The 12,357-nt window shown below is 28.6% G+C and overlaps 1 protein-coding gene across 1 annotated transcript in view; it reads left to right on the top strand.

Moving 5' to 3' along the window:
* Positions 1 to 12,357, top strand: part of LOC122272569 (uncharacterized) — a 568,266-nt gene that overhangs the window by 62,210 nt on the left and 493,699 nt on the right. The gene's annotated exons all lie outside the window — the stretch shown is intronic.

The raw sequence follows: 12,357 nt of genomic DNA, 5'->3' as shown, positions 1-12,357 counted from the left end.
TAGAGATTTTTTGAGATAATGAATTGTGCAAAAGGTTCAACACATAGTCCGTTGAATTTTTATCTTCAGATGATAGATTTTATACACCTCCACTAAATGGCAAAAAATTTTTTCACCACTCTTGTCAACATTAGTCCTCCATTTTCTTATTGTCAGCAAAAGATGCCACGAGTTTTAAATTGCCCATACAGTTTGGATAGAACGAAAAAAGCATTTTCTCTCAAAAGTAATTGATAATATAGTTAGACCACGGTGCTGGATACTCAATTTTCTTCAAGATAAGCAAACGGTACAACTGATAATTCTATGAATTTTTATCTTCCGGTGATGGTCTTTATACACCTCCACTAAATGGCAAAAGGATTTTTCACCATTCTTATCAACATTAGTCCTCCATTTTCTTATAGTCAGCAAAAGACGCCGCTAGTTTTAAATTGCCCATGCTGTTTGGATGGAATGAAAAAAACATTTTCTTTTAAAAGTTATTCATAATATTGTTAGACCACGTTGGTGTGGTGCTGGATACTCAATTTTCTTCAAGATAAGCAAACAGTACAACTGATAATTCTATGAATTTTTATCTTCTGATGATGGTCTTTTATACACCTCCACTAAATGACAAAATGATTTTTCACCATTTTTATCAACAATAGTCCTCCATTTTCTTATTGACATCAAAAGATGCCACAAGTTTTTAATTGCGCATACAGGTTGGATGGAATGAGGAAAAAATTCCTTTAAAAGTAATTGATAATAATGTTACACCCTGGTGTGGCGCTGGATTCACTCAATTTTCTTCAAGATAAGCAAACAGTAATTCTATGAATTTTTATCTTCTGATGATGGTCTTTATACACCTCCACTAAATGGCAAAATGATTTTTCACCATTTCTATCAACATTAGTCGTCCATTTTCTTATTGATCATCAGCAAAAGACGCCACGAGTTTTAAATTGCCCAAACAGTTTGGATAGAACGAAAAAAACATTTTCTTTCAAAAGTAATTGCTAATGTTGTTAGACCACGGTGCTGGATACTCAATTTTCTTCAAGACAAGCAAACGGTAAAACTGATAATTCTATGAATTTTTATCTTCCGATGATGGTCTTTATACACCTCCACTATATGGTAAAAGGATTTTTCTCCATTCTTATCAACATTAGTCCTCCATTTTCTTATTGACCATCGGCAAAAGATGCCACAAGTTTTGAATTGCCTATACAGTTTGGATGGAATGAAAAAAAGTTTTCTTTTAAGAATAATTTATAATATTGTTAGACCACGTCGATGGTGTTGGAAACTCTAAATTTTCTTTGAGATAATGAATGGTGCAAATAGTTCAATGCATAGCCCTTTGAATTTTTATTTTCAGATGACCGTCTCTATACACCTATAGTAAATGGCAAAATGATTTTTCACCATTTCTATCAACATTAGTGTGCAAATGGTTCAACTAATAATTCTATGAATTTTAACCTTAAGATGGTTTCACTGAAGATTATGAGCTACTGTGAGTATAGGAAGTTGAGATGATTTTCTTCTTAAATTATTTTTTACAGATCTCTTTTTTTTGGACAAAGTTAACATCCATTGTTCTCCAGAAGACGACTTCGCTGTCTATACATTTCTTGACCCTATTTCAAAAATAAATATGTATTTAAGTTTAAAAAAATAAAAAGTAAAGACAGATAATTAAAACAATTAGATATATACCAAGTGCTGAAAATTTTCTTATGACATTGTTTTCTTGCTAAATTTGTTGAGCTAATATGAAAAATATAGTATTGTCAAATTTCCATAACATTGTTCCGCCAATAATTACATATTATGATAAACATTGGAAGCTAATCTTATTATATCGCTTTTTAAGCTGTATTGATCAATTCATTCTTTTCGTCTCTATTAAAACCCAATATTCTTCTGTATATACTTTTTAATGTACTTAATTTTAAAAAAAAAACTAATTTCCAACTTGAAATAATTTTTACAAAAAATTTCTGTGTTTCCAATGGTAAAGAAAGGACCTCCAGTCATGTACATGGAACAATTATGTTACCCAAAAGTAGAGAAAAATATTAATTAAATTAACACAACAAAGTATTGAGAAATAGAATAATAAAAAAAATAAGACAACTTATTCCACTAAGTTGATACACAAAGAGTTAAAATTTTTAAACATTTTTTTGGAATTTTATTTATTATATATCGAATATTCATTACTCATAAAATACAACAAAGTTAGCGACATCTTTATACGCAGACATATATAATTTTCTTAAGAATGTAGCCATGTTGAATTTATGTTAAAATTAGTAATATACTCGTGTGTGTAAAGTCTGAAAAAAAAAGCGAATTCTTTCTAACTATAAAATACAATGCTTCCTTTTTAGACGCTTAATAATTTATTTGCAATTCAGTAAAGAAATTTGAATAAAACATTTTGAATAAAAAACACTTTATTCAAGGAATGTCTAGTTTTATAAAATAGGATATGATATGATCTTCTGATAGAATATGATTATACACCGGATTGTGCTTATTTAATGTGATTACTGTTTATTTCTTGATTTTGTTTTTCAATAACTGATACAATTTCAATAATATACATGCGTATGCATAGATTTGGAGTAATATATTTATCAATTTCTTGAATATATATTTTATAAATATTAATAAAAATACGTAGTCAACATTTTTAAACATCTCTCACAACATCGCAAATTTCTCAACATCTTATAGGGTAAACTAAACAATGAAGGAACACTTAAGCTTAGCTTGCCTTTAAAAAAAATTCATAAAAATTTCAAAATTTGTAATTTTAGCTAAATGATGGTTTCGACATATTTGTTATTAAATGCAAATTATGTAAAAAAAGTTAGATAACTTACATAATATTGTTTTAAGCTTTTGGTGGTTTAAATAATAAGTAGTAAGATGACCAAGTGAAGGAACAGTTCTTACCAGTGAATAAACACTAAATTTTCCAGAGAATGAACACTTAATTTTGATAATGTTTGATGCTCGTTAGGAATCCATAGGCCACACAAATGTCTAAAAACAAGATTTTTCTTGGAATTACGACATATAACCATAGTTAATGTGGAAAATTTTACTTTTTTTTCAGTCATGGAATGGAAAGTAAAATATGTTTGAATACATAATTTTAAAAAAATGTTTTTCATTTTTTTCTCACAGTTTAATAGTCCGTTCTAAATTATGAATGTTTATCATTGTGTAATCTGATGATGTTTTTATTATTATTATAATTCGATCATTTTTTTGTTTAATCTTTTCCTCATATTTTTTAAGCTTTTTTTTAAATCTTTTTAAGTATTTTTTTTCTCTTCGTCATGAGTAATTTATTTCTTTTTCTTTTGATTTAACCTTCCTCTTTTTTCCAAATTTTTGGCCAATGTAAATGTATCTTCGAAATTTCTTTTGATTTTCCAGTTCCATTTCCAGAATTCCTCACTGGATAATAAATGAGAAAAAGGAGTTTCGAAGTTTGAGTAAAACCCATCTCTCATTGACTTATATCTAGTAGTTACTTATGAAACCAATCGTTTTTGCAACTAACAATGCCTCAAGAGGACTTATCTCAAAATCGGTTTTCAAGATACTTTCATTATTAATGTTAGTTGTCTCAGCTTCAGAGCCAAAATTTGATTATACAATTGTTCTTTTTGAAATAAATTCTTCAATATTGAGAAAAGCGCAGGCTATTGGATATTTGGGAGATTAAACTTTTCTGTCAATGTTCCTTTAAAAATTTGCAACATAACTTGTGAGATTTCCTTCTCAAGCTTCTGAAGAAATAGCGCATCGTTACTCTCGAAGCATGTGTTTTGTTGATAAGTTGTCTTGCTCATTAACTCTTGGTGTCTGTTTTGCATGCATTTGTTACAGTCAACGTTTTCTACATCGAATGAAAAAATATCGCATTTCATAAAAGCATTTTAACTTCATCAGTTGATGCCTCAAATCTTATTTAAAAATGGATGTAAAATTTTCTAGACATATTGTTTTACAATTCTTTTGTTTTCAAGATCTAACGAGATTTCCAAGAATTACGTAGAAAACTAAACCAGAAAATTTGTTTTGAGGAACAAAACTTGCTCAGTTTCAAATTGATATGAGATTTATACCTATCCAGAAGAAGCAAAATTAGGAATTTGATTGCATTTTTAATTAGCCATGGGTAGAAACATTTGCAATATATTTGTAAAATGTTGCTGCGGTCATTGTTTCATTTCATGAATCGCTTTTTCCAATGAAATATATAGCAGGGACTGATTCTGTAATATCTCAAAGAATTCTTCGGTAAGGAAAAACTATCAATGGAGGTACTTTTTCTTTCCTAGGTACTTAAGAATATAAATCGTTATAATTTAATTATTCAACACTTGTTTCGTTCTCATTGTAAATGCAATCACTTTCTAAAAGGGTGCCAGGGCTACTTCCCTGCTAAAGATTCATCTAAAGCTCTGAAAACCAGTATTTTGAATGTTATTCTCTAAGGGAAGTTTTGCCTTTCGAAATTATCTTCGCATTGCACTGAGTTATCGGTGGATGTCGCCTTAAAAAAAAACTTCACCCCTTTTTCACCTGGATGATTGTCTTTAAATGGATTTTTCCTACCAGTTCCCGTCTGCAAGTTAAAGACCGCAATAAGATAATAACTTAGCTAATTATTAGCACAAAGGCCTGCAAAGAAATTTTCTATTCAAGCTTTTATTATTATATTTAGTCAGTAAACATAGCTTATTAAGGTGTCTAAGGTATGATGTAATAACTAATCACTACATTTATAACGATAAATAATTAATAAATTATTATTATAATTCTTTAAATAAATTTAGCAATTAAATTTGCATTTTGAAATGAAATTGTTATAGGAACTATTCTTACAACATTTAACTGAATTTTAGGTGTCCTCTATATCGCAGAACTACTAATTATCCATGTAAAATCATATTTCACACATACTGTTCATTCACTGGGAAATCTATTCCCAGTGAAGAAACATGCCTGTTCCTTCACTGGTTAGAAGTTGTTTTGTGATGTATAATATGACTAAAAGTACAGGAAAATTAAAATTTTTCTTTTATTTTCACTAACTTGAAAAAAATCCCAATAAAGGAACACTTGTTTATTCATTGGTTTTTCATCGTTTGGTAATTCAGTTAATAAGCACCCCCTAATCTCAGTACTTGCTAATATTATGATGCTTGAAATAAATAAAACGTAACTTCAATAACCATATTTTGAATTCTCTTTTTCACAATGAGAAAAAAAGTATTATTATATGCAATTAATTGTACTTTAAACGGATAACTACCACCACTGACCTTATAATTGTGTCAAAGAAACAAGGCGTTGAACAGATACTAACAAATTCAAAACTTTTTCCAGGGAAGACTCTAAGACCAGGTAACTCAATGCATTGTTAGATGACTTCCTATTGTTAGGTAGTAAGCTACTGTTACCAATTCATCGAAATCAAAACGTTTAAAATCTTATTTTTAAAAAAATATCTGTGAAATGTTTCTTCACTGGGGTGCGTTCCTTCACTGGTTGGTTTACCCTATATCGTCTTAATCTTAATAGAAATATCCGGAAGTGTTTCGCAGAACTATTTTACCAACTATTTAATTAAATTTTAACATTTTTAAAAATCTTATTCTTTACTCTTTTACGTTTATTATTTCTTCATTAATAAACTAATCAATTTTTTTATTTTTTTAGTTTAGGTTTTCTTTAAAGTAAAGTTTCTTTCTAAATTATAGTCAAGTTTTCTTAAAAAGAATTATTGTCTGCTAGCTAAGAATAAAACCTTGTTAAGAAATTAAAAACGTTCCGCTGTTTAAAATTATTTAATGCAAAACAGCTGATTATTTACTAAGCATACTATTTTTTTTGAAAAAAGAGTAAAAATTATTAATTGTCTTTTCTTTGTTTCTCGTGACTTCAACATAGATTATCTAAAATAGTTTTGATGTTTTATAAGACACTACAAAGAGTATAAATATACAGAACATAAAAAGCTGTCGAATTCGTAGCCAAATTTTTAAGCGTCTTAAAATATCTCAGTATCTTAAATATCGTCCTAACATCTTAGTTGTGAAATTAAATTTTTAATTATCTGACCACGTTTGATTCACTAATTATTTCATTATATCTTTTACTCTTTCTTTATGATACCAAGTAGATTTTTTTCCTGATAATATACTAAATCAGTGGTTCCCAACCTGGGGCGATCGCCCCAAAGGGGGCGATAGAGTTTCTCAAGGGGGCGATAATCCTTAGGGGGCGATGAGTATTCAAAAGATAAAAATTGCTAATAATATTAATACCGAAATAGTATTAATAAAGAAAGGGGCGATGTGTGTCAGCCAACCCCAAGAGGGGGGCGATGGTCCACAAAAGGTTGGGAACCACTGTACTAAACTATTTTGTTTAATTTTTTACTTTAGCACGATTCCCAAGATATTATTGTAGCATAATTTATTATCAGGAAAATGCCTTATTTTGTTAAGCAGGAAATACTAAAAATTTAAATTCGTAAGAAGATTCCGAAGCCGTGCCAATTTTAGATTATCTGATTTTAAAAAAATGCTACAAAAAATATGCAATTTCCGAACTTATTTTAATTAAAAAAAATTAAAAAACGTGCATGAAGGCTAACATATTTTTTACAGAAACTGTGAAAACTAATTTTTCCTATATTTCGTCATAAGAGGATAAGAATGATATTGCTCCAAGGGAGATACTCAATAATTTCGCTATTTCCAGAAGGAAATCTAATCGAAACATATTATTCCTTGAAAACTAAAACGAGGAAAAAATTAGCTTTTATTATTTATCTAAGATTATTTCATTTATTTAATGATAGCAGTATTAAGGTTAAGAATATGCGATGGAAACCCTGTTTACTATTATACTATAAATGCATTAAATCATGTAGCTTGAATAATTTATTTAAGGCAAATTATATAATAATTTTAAGCAAATAAGGGTGTAAAAATAAACTCGATCAAAATACTCCGAAAGTATACCTAAAATATATATAGAATACACTTTGGCATCGATTTATAAAAAATACCTTTTCAAAACTTATTTTAATATCGAGTGAAATAATTTAATATGTTGTGTAACTAAATGGATAATCCCAAGAAACTGAATCGAAAATATAAAAACTTCATTGATTTAAAAAAATAATATTTGAGCGTCCAATAATGAAAGTCACAAGTTATTCAAGTCTGACAAGTCTTGAGAATAGGCGATTATATTTGAACGCTCGAAGCATGTCGACTTTTACTTCCCTCTTCATATGTTTTGAAGCCAGTTGAGTTTTTATCGTCAATTATACTGTTTTACATTTGGATCTTGATCATTATTTTGATAAGGATTTTACACTAGTTAAAGTAAACATATGCATTTTAATATTTTATCAGGATTCATGTGATCTTTAAAAATGTAAGAACATCAATATTGTAAAAGTTATATTTAACTTAAAAATTAACATTTTGACACCAGATATTTTGAGTTAATGAAATTAAATATTTTATCTTTTAAGTTTTTGTGCCCCCATTTCAGTATCTTAAGGACCTTACGAGCTCTGTTTAAAAAGAGAGTATCATATGAGATATATATATATATCTGATATATATATAACAAAAATAATCATAGTAGCAGTATTTGGTGGTAAATGTAGCTTATCGTAATTGAAGAATATGCTGTGCGACATTTTATGGTGAATTTGCGAACGTAAGTTTCAGAATGTATCGAAACATGTGGATGCTATTTGCTAATCATCTTTATCCAAAGAAAACCATGTAACGTAAATATCTAGCAAAATGAAGCAATTTTTTAAACAATGAATCATACAATATGCAACATATTATTTCAATATCTTATTCTTAAACATAACATATTTCAATGTCTTTAAAATGCCACTAAACATTCAGCAATTCCTTGAGTTATAGAAAAAAGAAATATCGTAAATTACAGAAAACCTTGTGAATGTGCATTAGAATTACTATACAATCTACATTTTATTTTTCAAGCACTTTTTTTTCCTTCAAACTTTCTTGCCTAGAAGACTCGATTAACCCTTTCGTGCCGACTGTCACAAATGCGTGACAGCATAAAACAGTATCAACCAGGGTAAAAAGATAAAACTGGTAATCAAAGTAATTCTTTAGCAGTTTATTTGTGGGCGGGGTTATAATTGTTTGATTTATTTAATTCACCATTACTTAGTTCAAAATAAAACTATTTAGTTATACTTTGAACTAACATTGATTACATATATGATTAAACTAACAATAATTAAACTCAAGGCAAAGTAAGTCTGTGAAATTAGCAACGCCTGCATTTAAGCTTTCGTTTTTTATTTATTTACATCCTGATTCTGATTTTGTACGAATGCTTTCATGAATCACCCGTCCCCAAGGGGTTAAAGCTGTAAAAATTATCCCTAAAATTTTGTACATAGCTGTAATAAGTTATGATAATATGATTTTAGTATGAAATCCTCGAATAAATTTAGCAAAAACAGCATAATCTAAACAATATCAGATAAAAAGTTCATGTATTTAAATTCTAAAAACTTAGAAAAGCATAAATAGTTTATAAATCAATTTAAATTTTCTTTTCAAAGGACTTTTTTGCTTTTTAGACAGAAATCACCTAAAAAATTGTCTATTGCCTAGAAACTTCGAGATATTTTCTATTAACAATGAATTAAACCTCTCTGAACAATTACAAAACATTATTTCAATTTTTTTACAGTCATAGCATGGTTGCCTAGCAACCTAGTAAAATTAAGCATTCCTCTTTTGAATTAGTCAATGGGTTATCTTAAAATATTCATTTGCGCAGGCGACTTTTTTGGGCGGTTTTCTGGACTAACGCCAGATATATAAACCTTTATTGCGACCCAATTTACGATCCAATTTCTTTAAAATTGTGTCTACCCCCCCCCCTAATTCAAGTGTCTAGATTCCAAATATGTAAAAAAATTATATGTTTATTCAGAGAAAGTACGTTTTTGTGTCTGATTTCGTATATTAATTAATAGTTAGCACTAATTAATTAGCATATTTGAGGTCACCCCCAGGAACAATTAAGATTGACACATAGTTCGTGAAAATCCGATCATTAGAACGAACAGGGTTATTCGTTTTTTTTTTTTTTCTTGCGGACTGTACATGGGAAGGGTGTGCGGTAGAGGAAGATTTATAGAAAAAGAAGATAGGATCAATCCCATATTCGTTGTTCCATTTTTATGGTAAAGCCAAAGGTGTAAAATTGTTGCAGTGAAAACTATATGTACGCAACATTTTTTAAAATAAAACATCTAAAACCTGACACTAGACATTACACTTAGTCCTAAACTTGTTGTCATGTTATTTTTAAATTTTCTTTTTCATGGTCAATAACTACTGCAGGGTTTGCAAAAGAAAAAATCAGAGCAATATTATGTGATACAATCAGGACGTTTTTTAGAACCAGATACACATAGAATTTCAAAATAGGGAAATGAGGAAACTAAAAAAAATACATGTTTTATCTAGTTAAGTAGTAAAGCAAAAGAGTAATAAAACGACAATTTTTAATTTCAGAATTACTTTTTTTCATAACAGAATATTTTTCATTTAATTTGAATTTAAAATTTTTTTCCAAAATATTTTCATTAGTAAAGCACTGAACAACTTAAAATCGCTTGATACCAAAATAGATAAACTTTTAATGAACACTTTGGAGAGATTAAAACATAACCTTTATAATTTGTTAATTTAATTTGTTAATTCAATATTTATGTCATTAGAATTTACAATCACAGTTTTCTTGAATCAAATCATTCTAAAGTAGGGTTCAAATTTTCTATTTCTGTATAAATTCTATCAAATTTGTATTCTTCCAAATTTCCTACTTTCTTTCGAATATTAAAACGAAAACAAAGTAAATATGCTGCTTGACATTATTGTACAGAAGTTATTTAATAGATAATTCCTAAATTCATCAGTTGAAAAGCGTATGATAAGTTTGTACTGTTGATTATAAATGGCCATTTTTTTCATACCAATTAATAATTGTGAAATTTCAAAACTCCATCTTTAAATATTTAAATTATATTTCCTGTAAATCATAAATAAGTGTGTGCATAACCAAAGAATTCCTAACCCTAAAAACATTATGATGTAAAAATGTTAATTTTCATATTGTATCCCCAAGAAATTTGAAGCAGTAAAGGCTGCAGGTAAGACAGTAATCTTGAAAATTTTAATAATCAATGTTTCAGTTCTCCCAGAAAGAAAAATAAATATCTTTAAATATACTCTTTTTAAAAATTAAAAATATAAAAAAAACCTGAAACATTAAATTTTTATTATTTTTTCAATTTGGTATTATCAATGCTTATTAGCAATGACTCCTGCCTTTCTAAGCAATAAAAGGCAAGGGTGGTATATCACAAGAGAGGGGCGATCGAACAGCTAAAGACTGGGAACCATTGCTCAACTTAATTTTGTGACGATTTCAAGCAATGAAAGGGGGGGGAGGGAATTCAAAGATAACTCTGCACTAAAAATTATAAAAAAATAATAATAAGGTTCTAGAACCAAGTTTCAATGAAAAAAAGTTGACAGAAAAATTGCTGTTCCAAAAAGGAACAGCAGAAATATTACCCAAATTAGATTTATCTGCATAAATAAGGTATCACAAAAAAAATGATCCATTTTTACTTAGTTAAAAGCAGTCTTTTTTTATTCCTTTCGCTATATCAGATATTTCCAGTAAATATATTTTTAAAAAAATAAACAGGAATTGAAATTTAATAATAAAAAAACTACAACTTCTCTTGATCTGGGTGAAAAGGTCTTTGTGTGAAGAAAAAAAGTCTACTAGAGTGCCGATTTTACAGACTTTTTCGGTGCGCAAAATAAAAGATATAACCCTGAATATCTTCCGTTCTAATGATCAGATTTTTTTATTTACTAAGTACCAAGCTTAAAGGTTCTTGGGGGTGACTTTAACTACGCTAATTAATTAGCGCTAACTATTAATTTAAGTTACAAAATAAGACACAAAAACGCTCTTTTTATGAAAAAAATATATATCTATATATGTAGTTATAATATTGAAGCTTCGGTTCTCTTAGTTTTTTTAAAGACCAGATGAAACCTGTTAAAATATTAAAAAACCAACAGGTGATTACTTTTAAGATCATAAAATTCCTGTCAAATCAATGACCAAGACTAGGACTGGGCTATAAACTGATGTATCGAGACATATCGATTTAACGCATATATCGGCAAGACGATACAGCGACTTTCATTCAAGGCGATGCATCAGAAATCTGATTTAAGCCGTCGAGTAAAGACAACGAGCGCAAAACAATATAGCGATATAAGACATGCAAGGATATAAGCTAACGATATAGCGATATAAGTCTCTTCTCTTATGTTCCGATGTCGACTCGCGCTGTGGAAGACGATGTTCGTTTCGTTATGTTGAAATGGCCTTGATTGGTGAGCTGCAGAATCAGAGTTTTGAGAACACATATCGTTATATCGCATATTCCTTTTCGCACCTCTCAGCTTTTTTTTTTCTTTGTCGCGACTTTTCTTGTAGATTATTTTCAGTGGGACTAACTTCATGGTCGCCGATGTTACCTTGTTCTGAAGACAATCCATTATTGAAAAGAATATTTAAAGAGGAGTTTCTTCATTAATTAGATAAGTTTTTTAGTTTTTTTTAAAAAAAACTTCTTTTTATTTTTAAATGTGAAAATTATCGGCAATCTAATTTAGGCGCCCATAAAGAATTAAATTCGTTAGGTTATTTTTTTACTTTCTTTTAATTTATTAAAAACTTTTTGGATGAAACTTCTAATAATTTAATGAGTTTTTATTACTGATTTTAAATTTATAAATCTTGTTGTTTTTATTTTTAGAAATAAAGTTAAAACAAAATTTATTTTTGTCATATATGTGGTATACTCATATAAATTTTATATTTCTTAAATATATTACATTTATACCAACTCTTTTTCTTTCTTTTTTTATACTCTTCGTTTTAGCCGAGTTTTTCAGTTATCCGAGTTAGTCGTGGTCCACATTAACTCGGATAATCGGGACTCTACTGTATTTTTGATTGTTGATGAAGCCGATCATTTTGTGTTTTCACCAGTGTTCAGAAGCTGAACAACTATAAGTTTTTTATTTTATCACAAGAAAATAAAATGTATAAAAGACAAAGAAAAGAGTAAGAAAATGAATATAGTCATAGAAAAAGTTAAAATTATAATATAGTATTTGTCAGTTAAAATAAAACTTTTTGTTTAAGTCATTG

Source organism: Parasteatoda tepidariorum, chromosome 9 (genome assembly GCF_043381705.1).
Source record: "Parasteatoda tepidariorum isolate YZ-2023 chromosome 9, CAS_Ptep_4.0, whole genome shotgun sequence".
Taxonomy (NCBI): domain Eukaryota; kingdom Metazoa; phylum Arthropoda; class Arachnida; order Araneae; family Theridiidae; genus Parasteatoda; species Parasteatoda tepidariorum.
Note: the sequence above shows the minus strand (reverse complement) of the source record. Positions and strands in the feature narration are given on the sequence as shown.